Source organism: Oreochromis niloticus, linkage group LG5 (assembly GCF_001858045.2).
Source record: "Oreochromis niloticus isolate F11D_XX linkage group LG5, O_niloticus_UMD_NMBU, whole genome shotgun sequence".
Lineage (NCBI taxonomy): Eukaryota > Metazoa > Chordata > Actinopteri > Cichliformes > Cichlidae > Oreochromis > Oreochromis niloticus.
In genome coordinates this window covers 19,391,306-19,404,514 of record NC_031970.2, presented here as the reverse complement: position 1 = coordinate 19,404,514, position 13,209 = coordinate 19,391,306, and the positions used below count along the sequence as shown (strand labels likewise).

At 38.6% G+C, this 13,209-nt stretch overlaps 1 protein-coding gene and 1 long non-coding RNA gene across 7 annotated transcripts in view; one reads left to right on the top strand and one right to left on the bottom strand.

Annotated features, from left to right (window-relative positions):
- Positions 1–13,209, bottom strand: part of LOC109202267 (uncharacterized) — a 712,495-nt gene that overhangs the window by 337,513 nt on the left and 361,773 nt on the right. The gene's annotated exons all lie outside the window — the stretch shown is intronic.
- The window catches only part of atp2b2 (ATPase plasma membrane Ca2+ transporting 2), a 128,009-nt gene that overhangs the window by 40,517 nt on the left and 74,283 nt on the right, over positions 1–13,209 (top strand). For 2 of the 6 annotated variants that reach the window (XM_025907249.1, XM_025907248.1), the window contains exon 1: positions 9,010–9,217. The exons of the other annotated variants lie outside the window; for them this stretch is intronic. The gene's annotated coding sequence lies outside the window, so the exon portion shown is untranslated. Of the gene's footprint in view, positions 1–9,009; positions 9,218–13,209 lie in introns of those variants that run through there. 6 annotated transcript variants of the gene reach the window in all.

The window sequence follows — 13,209 nt, the reverse complement described above, 5'->3', positions numbered from 1 at the left end:
TTTTCTTTCCAAATTTCTTTTCAGGTGAAAATACTTTCAGTTTCACCTACTGTGTGAAAATCTGACAGCACAAAGTGGGTTTGTACATAAGTGTATGACACAGTGACTAATAATTTTTCCTACATGTCTATTCCTGTCTTGTAAGTGATTATATTTTTGGTGTCTTGCCTGCTGATTGTTTGAAATCACTTTTTATAGTGTCCTGGTGATTCAGGACTTGTTTGACATGGTGAGCTGTGAGCTAGTAGTTGATGTTATTTTCTCGGCTTTCCTTTGTGTAAGTGTATAATCTGAATTGATTCCATTAACATGTTTTAACCTGTAATTCTTTGCAAATTGAAGTTGAAATGAGATATAGATAGCCGTGTGTTGAGGACTAGCAGCACTCATTGCTGTTTGATAATGTCACCGGGGACAGCAAAGGCTGAAATGTTCAGATCTTGCATCTAGGAGCTTGTGCCAATACTGCAGTGTAACACGTGACATTTATTGGATGTGATATTTTCTTGAAGTGAAATTCTTTGCATTGCTTCTGATAGTATTTTTTCATCTACTTTGCTTTCTTCGCTGCTAAGAATCATTATGAGGAGAAAGGAATAGTGACGTCATTCATCGTGAATTGATCATTGCAGCATGATAAATGGATGCTTTTTGTATTTTTTTTTTAGATGTATTTGATATTTCTGTGAGAAGGTAATGAATATTTGTAATTGTAACTAGGATATTTGGCTTATGGCATAGAACGTGTTGAATTTGTTTATTGATGATGTTTTTTTTTATGTGTATTTCTATTTATTTAACTGCAGATGGAAAACTAAATGTGGTAAAGTGCATCTTTCTACTTAGACTAATGTTTTTTCATACATTGTCCCTGACAAAAAGAAGAAGAAGAAAAAAGTCTAAAAAATCAATAAAAAAATCAAATCTAATCCACACCACAGTTGTTAATCAGCAACTCTATTATTTAGACCAGTCAGTCATTTCTAAGATGGACAGATATTGCAAATCAGAATGTTATTTTAAAATCAACATTTTCTGTCGTCTATGAATCATGTCGTTTTCATAGCGGCAGGCTCTGGACAAGCTAGCTTAAGTTGATGTTTATTAATTTAGTAACAGCCAACAAGAGGTGGTACTCAGGATCTCAGAGTTATGGTTGTAAAAGTACCTAACACTTGAATTTAAAGTATGATAAATTAAATGATGTTTTAGATTATTATTATTTGATAAAATTAAATGTAATGCTGTCAAATGTAGAAATGTTGATCCATAAAGTTATATAGGCTCACCACTGTTAAAGCTAAATTAGTTACAAATTTTCAGTTTCAACATTTAATAACTTGTTTTAAATTTTTTTAATAATAATTAAAAAAAATATAATATTTTGTTTGAATGACTAGAAAAAATTGTACTTACAGGCAAACTTCAAAGGAAACTGTAGTGCTTCTCTTCTCTCCTCTCCTCTTCTCTTGTCTACTCTCCTACATCACAGTTCGCCTTCATGTGTTGAATTTAAATAGCCCAATAACTCCCTCATGATTTTTACAGCCTCATCTGGAGCAAGGAGAGGGCCACAGCAGCCTTTTTTCTTTTTGTCTAGCAGTGACCTTGCAGTAGGAAGTTAATATAACATATGTGTGTGTGTGTATGTGCAGGCATGTTTGTGTCCATGTGTCAGAATGCACATACAGCATATGCATATATATCAGAAGTATGAGGTCTATGATTTTGCTTAATAGACTATAACTATAGGTAAATATACACGAATGGATGTCTATATGGCTAATATGTCTAAATTATCAGTACATCCAATTTCCACAGGGAAAAAAAAAACAAATTCTGCCTTTCAGTCTTCAGATTGCATCTAATCTTGATACTTAATCAAGATAAGAAAACTATGTGTCACATTATAATGTGCTTATTCAGTTCTAGTTTGAAACATCTGAAACTGAACAGACTGCCGCTGGTGCTAATTCAGGCGATAAATGGGTTCTGGTGGACTAAAATGGCTACCAGTAAAGCTTTTGTAAGCCCGCTCTTTTGTTCTATTAACAGTTAGATAGATGTGCTCTACTGCATGCATACTGCAGCCAGTATTACACCATTTCAGTTCCTTCTTATCTTCCCGTAGACAGCTGAATTCAACGTTGTCTCTCTCTCTATTTTTGGACCATTTCTCAGTGAAACCTGGAACATCGGTACGATTCCTTTTATTCTTTTGCCTGAACAGATGATTTCTACACCAGACACAGACAGTGACACAAACATATCACCACACTGAGACATTTTAGCTGTTTTGTAGATGTGCATGGTCTCATCAGGGAGATTGGTTACAGAACCAATTTGTCACATGCATTTGTCAAACTCCGCCTAATGTAAGATCCTAACAGACTCTAGTCCGTCTCCAGGAAGATTCCAGCATTATATAATGAACCACTGGTGGGTAGAGAAGCACGCAGGCACAAGGAGGTGAGCCGACAAAGGAGAAGTTTAAAGAGAGAACAGGCAGACAGATGGGATGGTGTATTTAAATCCAAGTGGGGAACAAGGCAGGAAAAAAAGTAGAATAGTTATATACTGATATATATAAAAAAAAATAATACCTGTGAACTGATTTGATATCACACAAGAATTTCATTGTTTTCATGGATGTCTACCTGAAATGACTAAACACACACACACACAAAAAGATGCGCATAAGTGTGCATATGTCATCTGATAGGTATAAGTAATTCTGTTTGTGACCAGTATTTAAAACAGACCAGGCTTGTATAAAATGAATAAATGGATGACACAGCTGGCGCTAATTAGCTTTCAGCTGGAGGATTAACAGCTTTATTTGCTTGTTTTCTGACCTGTATGTGATCATCAGTTGTACCGCGCTGATTTTTTTTTAGACGTTTAAATCTTGCAACGTTAGGTCGAAATGGAGACAGGCTACAGCGTGTGTTTGGATTAGATGCTGACGAGTGCTCGCGTTAGATGTGGTGCCTCCACCACACACAACACTCTGCTTTTTTTGTGTATGACTTAGACGATGATAAACGAGTTCTAGTAGTCTGTGATCCTTTTCATCCCATGCAGGCTTCCCATGTTGGACTTGTTAAAGTTAAATGTGACACCCAGTGTTCACAGCAATGTTAATATTCTAAAGCTACTTTTGGCTGCTCCCTTTTTTACAAGGGTCACCACAGTGGGTACCTCCACATGTTTGATTTGTCAGATTTTTAATTCTTACGGAAGCTTGTTTTTGCCACTGAATAAAAAAAAAATTGGGAATATTATGTCAAAAGTAGGGCTTAATAACTCAAAATTTGAAGATATTTTCTTAATTTCAAGCTGTTTTCTCAGAAGTCTGAGTTAAGAAGTTGAAATTTTGATACCTGATTTGAAATTTTCAGATGATAACCTGAAATTTTGAGATAGTAATTTGAAATTCTGACTTTGGGATGGCAAAAAAGGTATTTTTCAATAGCAGAAACAAGCTTCTCTACCTTCCTGACTAAACACCAAAGGGATTTATCTCTCTTCCTGGCTGGCTCTAATGAAACTGGAGATCTTTGACTTCTGAGCCACAGGGGGGATAACTGGTAGATCACTTGGGTTAAACTGAGTTTTGATACTTAACATTTAGTACTTATATAGTAGTGCTGGTGTAGTGACAAATTAATTTCAGGCGCTAAATTAAAGTCATCTCTAAAAATTGCCAGAAACCAGAAGGCTTCGGGCCATTCGTGCGACTCTCATGTGTGACTGTGCACATTTCCTTTTCTGTGACATCTACAGATGTGAAAGAATTGCTCGAGCTGTCGTCTCTACTTCCATCATCATATACTGTAGGTAACCACTTCTGGCAATGAAACAGCATGAACTTTTGACATTTGACATAAACCCCTTTTTCTATAAACCATTGCTTACACGCTAGACTTGGCTTTAGTGGCATTTGTGAAGAACCGACATAAAATTTCACTGTCCGTGCACATGCTCATATGAGTAGTCAGAGCCTTAGGTATATTATTATGTCAGAGATTTATCCCAAAACCAGACCTTACAAGTTGGAATTCACAGTCTCTGCCTCATGAAATCTAAGCTTTGAGCATTCATCCTTGAAAATGGTGGTGACTGAAATGCTTTGCAGGCTCGTTCTTGGTTTGAAACCCTCTGCAGCAAGTGCCAGGCTCGGTGTCTTTTCCTATTCACCATATTACGTGTGGACTGGACCATGTGACATAATATGTATGGATTAGTAAAATCCCCATGAGAACATGTGTCATTCACTTGTTTAATGTGATACTTTCCTCGAGGAGTTAACCTGAGTTTGAAATAAAATAAAAGAGACTTCTTGTAGGTTGGACTTGGTTCAGGCAGGTAAGGTTATGATAGCTGAATGTGAGCCTGAAGCTAAAAGGGCGTGAAAGTTGTTATCCATCAGAAAGGTCAAAAGTGAAAAGGGTTGACCCCATTACATTTTCTTGGTTCTTTGTGCTCATGTTTTAATTGAGTCTGCCAGGTATTGCCTGCCATACATGTTTCTGGCGATGTTCGGGGAGACTGTTTAATATTTGAACAATGTACCACAGATATGGGTGAGGCAGTTTAAACTGGCTTTAATTAAGAAACAAAACCTAGAGCCAGATTTATTAAGCAGTGCAAATTGGTGTGATGCTACAATCTTCAAAAAACACACATGGAAGTGGAAGGTTTTGTAGGTGCCCAAATTTATATCCAGGTCATTTTATTAACGACAAGTGCAAGCTAATTAGAGCTGCACAAACTATTAAAATATTGAAAGAAAAATAAATAAAAGTGGATTTATGATGTTGCAGAGCTGCAAACCGCCCCACTGGCTCTTAAAATTAACACATCAGTGTTTTAAGTAATGCATCCCTGGCTTCTGTGCTTCTTGTATAGGGAAACCATATATTCTCTCTTGCTTGTTAAGCTCTGTTACGTTATAAAAGCAGCGTTGCAGACCAGAAATATGCAGGGTCAGCTCCAAAGATTTAGGACGATTCAGTGGAGAGCTACAGTACAGAGCCAAAGCCTTGGCAAAGTGTACACAGCAATCCACCCGTGCCAGTTACATGCCCATTTTGATAACGTCGCCCTCTGTCATTCCAAATAAATCCACACACCTAGTGGTAACTATTGCATATATGATGTTTTGTCACTATTGCATTGTAATGTTTGCAAAATAATAAGATTTGTTTTTGTTTCAATGATAAATAAGAAAGAAAATTTAAATTCCCACCTGAAACCCTTATTTACAGTTAAATTGGTAGATCCATCTATCCAGTCAGCCAGCCAGTCATTTTTGTGAGTTTATCCAGTTCAGGGTAGCATGAGAGCTGGACCTTGTCCCAACTGTCATAACGTGAAAGGCAAGCTACATCTATTGCAGCTCTAATACAGAGACAGGCAGTTAACTGTTCGCGCTCACATTCAGTCACCAGTTAACCTAACCTAGAGAGAACTCACACAAGCATCCTGAGAACATTCAAACTCCACACGGAAAGGTCGTACGCGTCAGAAGGAACGATTATCCAGGTTGTGCGTATTGGCTATTTGGCTATGTGACTGACTAATGGGATTGAGCCCTTGCTAATTTTCAGTTTCAGCATCTCATGGCCTCATGTAACATAAACAACTGAAGAGTTGAGAGAGACTTGAATAAATAAAGTAAGGTAAAGGAGACAGCTGGCTGGAATTGCCTGCCATAAGTAAAGCTAGTAATGAAAAATGTAGTCCTTAAGATTTAAACAGGCTAGTTATAAAGGACACATTAGTTATGAAGGGGGAATTAGAGCTAATTAGAGCAAAATTATTTTTGCACCAGGCTGCAAATGTATTCACTTCAGCTCTGTAATGAAAGTACAAAAAAGTTATTTGTTGCAAGTCTTCAAAGAATGAACCAATGTTATGGAAAAAAATTGCTCTGCTTAAAAATAATGGGAGAGATTGAGAGTGTCCAGGCAGTATAAGAAGAGCATAAAAGCATGGGCATGGCAAGAGAAAATGTCACATCGCCGTACCTGCCAAAATTGTAGGGTGTGCTTCAAAAGAAGAAAAGCAAAAGTAGCAGGTGGAAGTCAGGATGCAAGCAAGAGATGGCATCGCAACAGCGACGCACCAGAGATGCAAACTCGTGGTCTTTCAGCAAAATATGCCTTACTCTGTCTTACTACTAAACAACTTAGCCAACAAAGGCAGAGAGTATTAGCAAGTCAAAGCAGGATGGGAGTGCAGGTTGGAGAAAAAGACCTGAGTATACATCTCCTTGTTCGAGATATGCTTATTCTACTAGTTCTAACAATTCGATGATCAGTAGTTTGAAGGTATGACATTGATGTGTTGGTCACTGTAGTAGTGGTGGGGTCAGCAACAATGTCTGCTTATCACCTTTTATGTGTTTTTTTTTGTGGCCCATTTATCACCCTAGCTGTTGCAGACTTTCCAGACCTATCCTTTTCCTCTTTACCTCTTTGGATTCTTTGCATCACGCATGATTGAGACACTAGTTGTCTTCTAAAAGAATTATTTTTCTTGTAGATCTGAAAGATGCCTTTCATGAGAGCTTCACTATTTGGTGCAAATGTTTGCATTACTCACTGCCTTGTCCTCTCTCCTTTAGCCCAGTCGTTTTACAGCTATAGCATATCATCATCAGGTCTCACCTATTTGCTTCTTAATCTTAGTCTGAAATGACACATAGCAACCCCTGCAGCCATTCGCATTGTCTGGCTAACTGACTGTCTTCAAAAGCCCCTCATCAGCTACCCCTAGCACACAACCACAAACAGAGTTAGGTCCATAAATATTTGGGGAATGGACAGTGGATTTAAAATCAAGATGTGATTGAAGTGCACACTTAGCAATTTAGAAAATGCGTGAGTTACCACCATTTTCTTATTTTTTTATAGACATTTCTCAGTTGTAAAAAAATTATTGGTCAGACTAGCATCATTTACAAGGTAAGGATTGTTTGTTTTTAATACATGGGTGAAAATTCTTTGCAGTCATCCTTTTGCAGACTGCCTGAATTCTAGAGCAAATCACCAAATGCTGTTTCCTCCCCTAAGAGGCTCTGCGAGGTCTTTAGTGCAGCTGCATTCAGTTGCTTGTTTGCAGATCACAGTATAGCCTAGAGTATAGCTCTGTACACTTCAGGAGTCATCCATGTAATTCTAACAGTAATCACATTATCACCAAAGACCAGTGACCTGGTTCTGCTGGCAGCCATACATGCCCATGCCATAGTATTGGCCCCACCATGTTTGACAGATGATGTGATATGGTTGAGATCATAATCTGTCTCTCTTTCCATCATTTTGATGCCGGTTCATCTTGGTTTAATCTCTCCTAAGATTTTTATTTTTTTGTTTTCAGATCTGTTCGACTCTGGCCTTCCTGTTCTCGAGCGTAACAGCTCTCTGTATTTCCACTGATGAAGGCGTCTCTTAATTGTAGATTTTGACACTGATACACTTAGCTCTTCAAGTGTTCTTGGCTTGGTTAGAGTTTGTAGTTGCTTTTCTCAACCATAGAAATAATTCTGTCATCTTCTCTTTAACTGTCTTTTGTGGGCTTTCAGGCCTTTTGGCGCCAATGAGCAAGCCAGTGCTATCCTTCTTTTTAAAAAATAAACCAGACTGTTGATTTGGCCAGTGCTAAATTTTTTAACTGTCTAAGAGGGTTTTTTTTATAAGCCTAATTATGGCTTCGAGATCTCCAGTTAAAAAATACAAAATGCAAGTTTAATACTTGGAATCATCTCCTGATTTTTTTGTCTGCTTAATACCTCATGAAATAGTGAGGGATCATGCCTCACCTGGCCACGAAACTGCTTGTCAGTCAGTTCGAGTGTTACTTTTGTGTCTCTGAAAATTGTAGACTTTCAAGAAAAATCCTTTAAAATAAAGCTTTAAATCTGTACTTCAATCACATCTTGATTGTTTGATTTAAAATCAACTGCGGTGGTGTACAGAGCCAAAATGATACTACCAAGTACTCATGGACTAACTGTACAAGTACATATTCACATGGGTATTTGTTGCTCTTCCTCTTCCTGTGATACCTTTCTTGCTTTCTTTATCTTCTTTTTGGCTTGACATGGGTTGGATCTGCAGTCGTTATCGAGCTCCTGCATTGGTTAGTGAAGAAAAAATTTATTTTTTTCATCAGGCTCTGTCTGCGCATAGTTCGCGTGACAGCTGGTTTCAACTCAATTAGAGAGCACTGATGGTGGCTGAAAGAAGAATCTCTGTGTGGTTGTTATATAACAATTCACCTCTGAGACAATGTCAGTTAATGTGTCTTTCTCTCTGTCTGGTTGTGCGTTTGTGTGTGTATGTGTGTGTATGTGTTCCACAGCAGCTGCTACCTAATGCACCATGTATTTGGGGATTCCCTGAACATTGTGCCACTGCTTATGCTGCTTATTATTTTCTTACCCCTGTTTTATGAGACAAACTGCAGAAACTGGCAGCCTTTTGCAGGTTATACAATATGATGCTGTTTTAGTGATGGAGTTTATTCAACTAATCATACATCACTGTTTACAAGTCCTTGCATTGTAATTCAACCCCACTCAAACTACATGCAATAAATGGTACATTTGAGAAGCTTGTATTATATTTTTTTGAGACTTTAGTAGTATGCTGTTCATTTTTTCCTTTATGTAATTTGTAGTGGCATCAAAAATGCCCTGTCATTGCAGTAGAGTTATTTTTGTCCCGCCTGCATGAACACCTAAAAAAAGAGTGTTTTGAACATTTTATAAATTTAAAGCATGATGTGATGGCACAAACCTGTGAGCATTTGTAAAACTGAAATTACGATATGACATCTGTGAACTGGCAAAGGTGCAGAACAGCTCTTACCAAAGTCTTCTGCACTATTTTATGTCACAGGCAGGGGGGGCTGTATGCCAGCTATGCTGGTGGCAATGTTGCAGTGGGCACAGCTCATACCTCAGCTCTGCCTCACTGTGCTCAAGGACATTTTAAGAGGCACAGAGAATGTACATGACTTCACTGGAGGGCAGCAAACTGCCCACTGCTTGTCAGACCAGGAACTTTACATCAAGGAGAAAGCAGCAATTATTAGAACACAGTTTCATCATTAGCACTTGTTCTTTACAGTCACAGAGCAGAAAAGAGAGACCAAGGAGAGAGAGGACTAAACATAATGCAATGCACCACAAATGTTAGCATTAAAGGTAAGATCAATTTTAAAGTTAAATATATGTTTTTATACATATTTTGTACATATTGTGCAGATTTGAAATCCATCCTTAAAATGGTTGCGATAATGTCATCACACTGCATTTCAAAATATTAGAACCTGTATCCTTGAGTGAATCTCAAGCTAAGTGTCCTAAATGGAAATCTTGCGAAGCGTAGCGGCTGAAAAATAGTGATAAGATAGTGGGATGACAATACATTAGTGGACTGTGCGTGCTATTTGTACTTAGAAATCTCTATCTGAATATATTTTGCACATAATGTGCAAGAATGCCATTCACACGAAAACACTAAATGGGCAGAATGTCAAAGAATAAAAGAACAACAACACATTGTGCCATGACATGTCACAAGCTTTGTAGATAACAGCTGTTTGGTTTTATGTAAAAGGCCTTTTTTTGTGTCTTACCGATAATGCGTTCCTCTGTGATTTCTTAGGAGTTAGTTAGAAGGCAAACACAATATAATGTATTATGGTCAGATGCTCTTAGCATCTGGTTGTTGGGCTCCACATTTTAATGTTGTTCCCATATGGTGTTTAAGTTCATAAAGTCCCATTAAGTGTGTTACGCACTTTAGATAAAAAGCTGTTAATTTTTGCAAAATGTGCACTTTCTCCTTCAGTGTTTAATCAGATGTTACTCATTACTCACTGTCAGCTCATGAGGGGCATGCCAACAAATATGTAGATGAACTGGCACACAGGCGGGGAGTTAGACAGAAGGATAGCACAGCAGGAGGAGTTTCAGTCAGGTGCAAATAGACAGGAAAGCAAGAACACTACATAGGGATTTGTCGTATTGGGTGGCACTATATGGACAAAAACAGGTTGGGGTGGTAGCAGTAGAACATATTGGCGTCATCAGGATGCTAAGAAATCAACAAAAGATACAAATCTTTAGCACTTTAGTTAAGAAAGACACCTACGACATTGAAGAATGATCATACCTTTTATCAGAGTTGCATCTCAGTTCGTAACACCACCAATGGCTCCCTTTGCAGCCACAACCTCCCTTCCAAGGAAAGAGGAAATCAATTGTGCGCATAAAAGATAGTGTAAATGTCTGTATGTTTGCAGTCCATAAAAAGTAGAGCATCAGCTGCTTTGAAGTTACTCGGCTCAGGTATTAGCATTACACCTCACCTTTATCTACCCTCTGCTTTGCACTTTCTCTGCTTTCCCCTCTTTATTTCATGATTATGTATCACTCATTCAAACTCTTCCTTTCATCTATGCCTTCCTCCATCTTTCAACTTTCCTCACTTGGCTGTCTCCCGTCTCCTTTTTTTCCTCTCCCTTCCTCTCATCTTATCTCCCACTCTTGCATCTGACTATAATTTAAAGCCAACTGCACACCAGCAGAGTATAACACCACCATCACCAGCACCAATGTGACAACATGAAGCTTGAAATACAAAGCTTCACATGGTCCGTAATAAACAGATGTTGTCAAATGAGCTGCACTGTCATTCTGCAGTATATTAGTCATGTTGCGCTTCATCCTGCAAGCCAATCTGGAATCAAGCTCTAGTTTGGATTAGATTTTAGCAACTTGTTGGTTTTCCAGTTTTCTTTGGCAAATTAGTCCTAAAAAATGTCTTTAAACTAGTTTCAGACCAATCAATATGTACTTTAAATCCTATTATGGAAAGATTAAGCAGTGTTTTATCCCTTTTTCATCTCTGTGATTAGGGATGCACCCATTCAACTTTTTTCATCAATGACAGAATATTGATACCTTGAGTAACAATCTGATACCAGTGTTAAATAAATAAGCTGTATTTGTGACAGAAGGGTAGCAACAGGAGTCAAAAGAGATGGTTTACAAGATGTTAGTGAGACCTGCTATGATGCATGGTTTGGAGAGGGTGACGCTGAGAAAAAGACAGAAGGCTGAGCTGGAGGTGGCAAAGTTAAATATGTTAATATTTTTGTTTCGAGTGGCCCGGATGGACGGGATTAGAAGCGAGTACATCAGAGGGACAATTCAGGCTGAGCGATTTGGAGTTAGAGAGGTAAGACTGAGATAGTTTGGACGTGTGCAGAGATAGAGGATATCTTGGACAAATGATGTTGAATATGGGAGGGTGAAAAGAGGAAGACCACACAGAAGATTCATGGATGTAGTGAACGAGAAGCAGAGGGCTAGTGTTACAGAAGAGGAAGCTAGGGATAAGGCGTTGGAGGCAGATGATCCAATTTGGCGACCCCTAAAGTTAGTAGCTGAAAGCAGAAGAGCAACTTCTCACTGTGAGGCTGTGAAACATTAGTTCATGTGTAAGTTTCCATCAGGATTGACTTAAACATTGCTAAATTTGCAAAATAAAATCTAGCAAAAAATCCCGTCCAAAAAATAACATATCCTACTGTCAAGAGATGTACTCTAAGACACTTCTTCAGCTGAGAATCAGAGAGGAGAAACACAAAGTTTTACTTGCATGCAAGGGCAGCCACAGAGCACTCGCACTTGGAGTGAGGGCTCTGGGACTCGCGCTCTGCCACTGCCCTGGTCTTTATTTATACACAAGAAGGGGATTTTGGTCCTCATCCCAGGAAACCCTTCCCTCAACATCTTGGTTAGTGAATACGTTTGTTCAGTGGAATGTTGATGCGTGAGCATGTGCGGATATGTGTGTGTGTGTGTGTGTGGCTTGTGTGCGTGTGCCAGGAGAGGCTCCTCTACCTGGTACAAAGTGAAACTGCTTGTTAAGCTCTTATCTAGCAGGTACTGCTCCTTCCCTGCATGATAACGGGTCACAGTGAATCAAAACAGTCTGAGTTATAAAGAGGTCATCATGCAGTATTCTATCATATGCAAACTTATATTATTAAAAGATTATACTGACTACAATTTTCTATTGACACCTACATTGATATTTATCAGTAAAATTAAAGAAGGGGCAAGAAAAAATGTATTGCTTTAGCAGTTTGTTTATTTGCACTCATCTCACTTCAGCTCAAATGAAGTCATTAGCCTTCTGCATACTGCAGTCATTTATAGTTGCAAGTTAAATGAAATCTTCCCAATAAGTGTGAAAACAACACTACTTTTTCCTCTCTGACCATGCATTAGGGAAAGTGAGCCAGGAAAGAGAAGCTTAAGCACTCGCTCAGTGGAGCTTTTCCATCACTTGAACACACAGTTAACACACTTTGCAGTTAAATAATAAAACTTGTTCAAACATACAGAGAAAAGCTGTTGGTCTCCAAACTACTCTTACTTTCAGCTATGTTAGCTAGGCCTCAGATGCTGGTAAATTAAATACATAACAACATAGACCTGAATTGAAAGATCAGCCCATACTGTAGATCGACAAGTTGTCATCAATGTCCAATCCAACTTTTTGGATCAGGACTGGCCTGATATCTGATACAAATGTGAGATTGTTGCATCCCTACTAATGATCAATACTCAAGTCAGGTCTTTTGATCTAATGATCAGTTTTTCTTAATTGTTATTGGGTATGCTGGTAAACCCCGAAACAGTCTGTGCTTTGCCAGTTCAGATTTGCAGTTTCACAGTCTACAGGATGTACAGCCTAGTTTGTTTCCATTTGTCTCATCTGATTATTGCTTCGGCTTACTGACTGATTTGCTGATAAATATAAACTTGCAGGGCCTGATAATCTTTGTTACAGTGCAGGTGTACCAGCATAAAAGTGATAGTGGCCATGTCCCTGTCTTTTGCAGATGGTCCATCTGGTGCAAAAGAGAATTACCTGTGATGTAGTTTCTGTTCTCATTCACACACACACACATTCTGGGAGAGCATTTGTTTACTTTCATTTGACGGTTTTGGAGGATCTTGCAGGCGCAGATGTCTGCCTTGGCACGCACACAGTAACGCCAACATTGATTGGACCTGAGGGGCAGGCGAGGGGTAGGGGCGCAGTATAAAAGGTTTGAGAAAAAAACAGAAAGGAACATTCAGTCTTTCAGGTTCACCAAATCAAGAAACCATCAAAC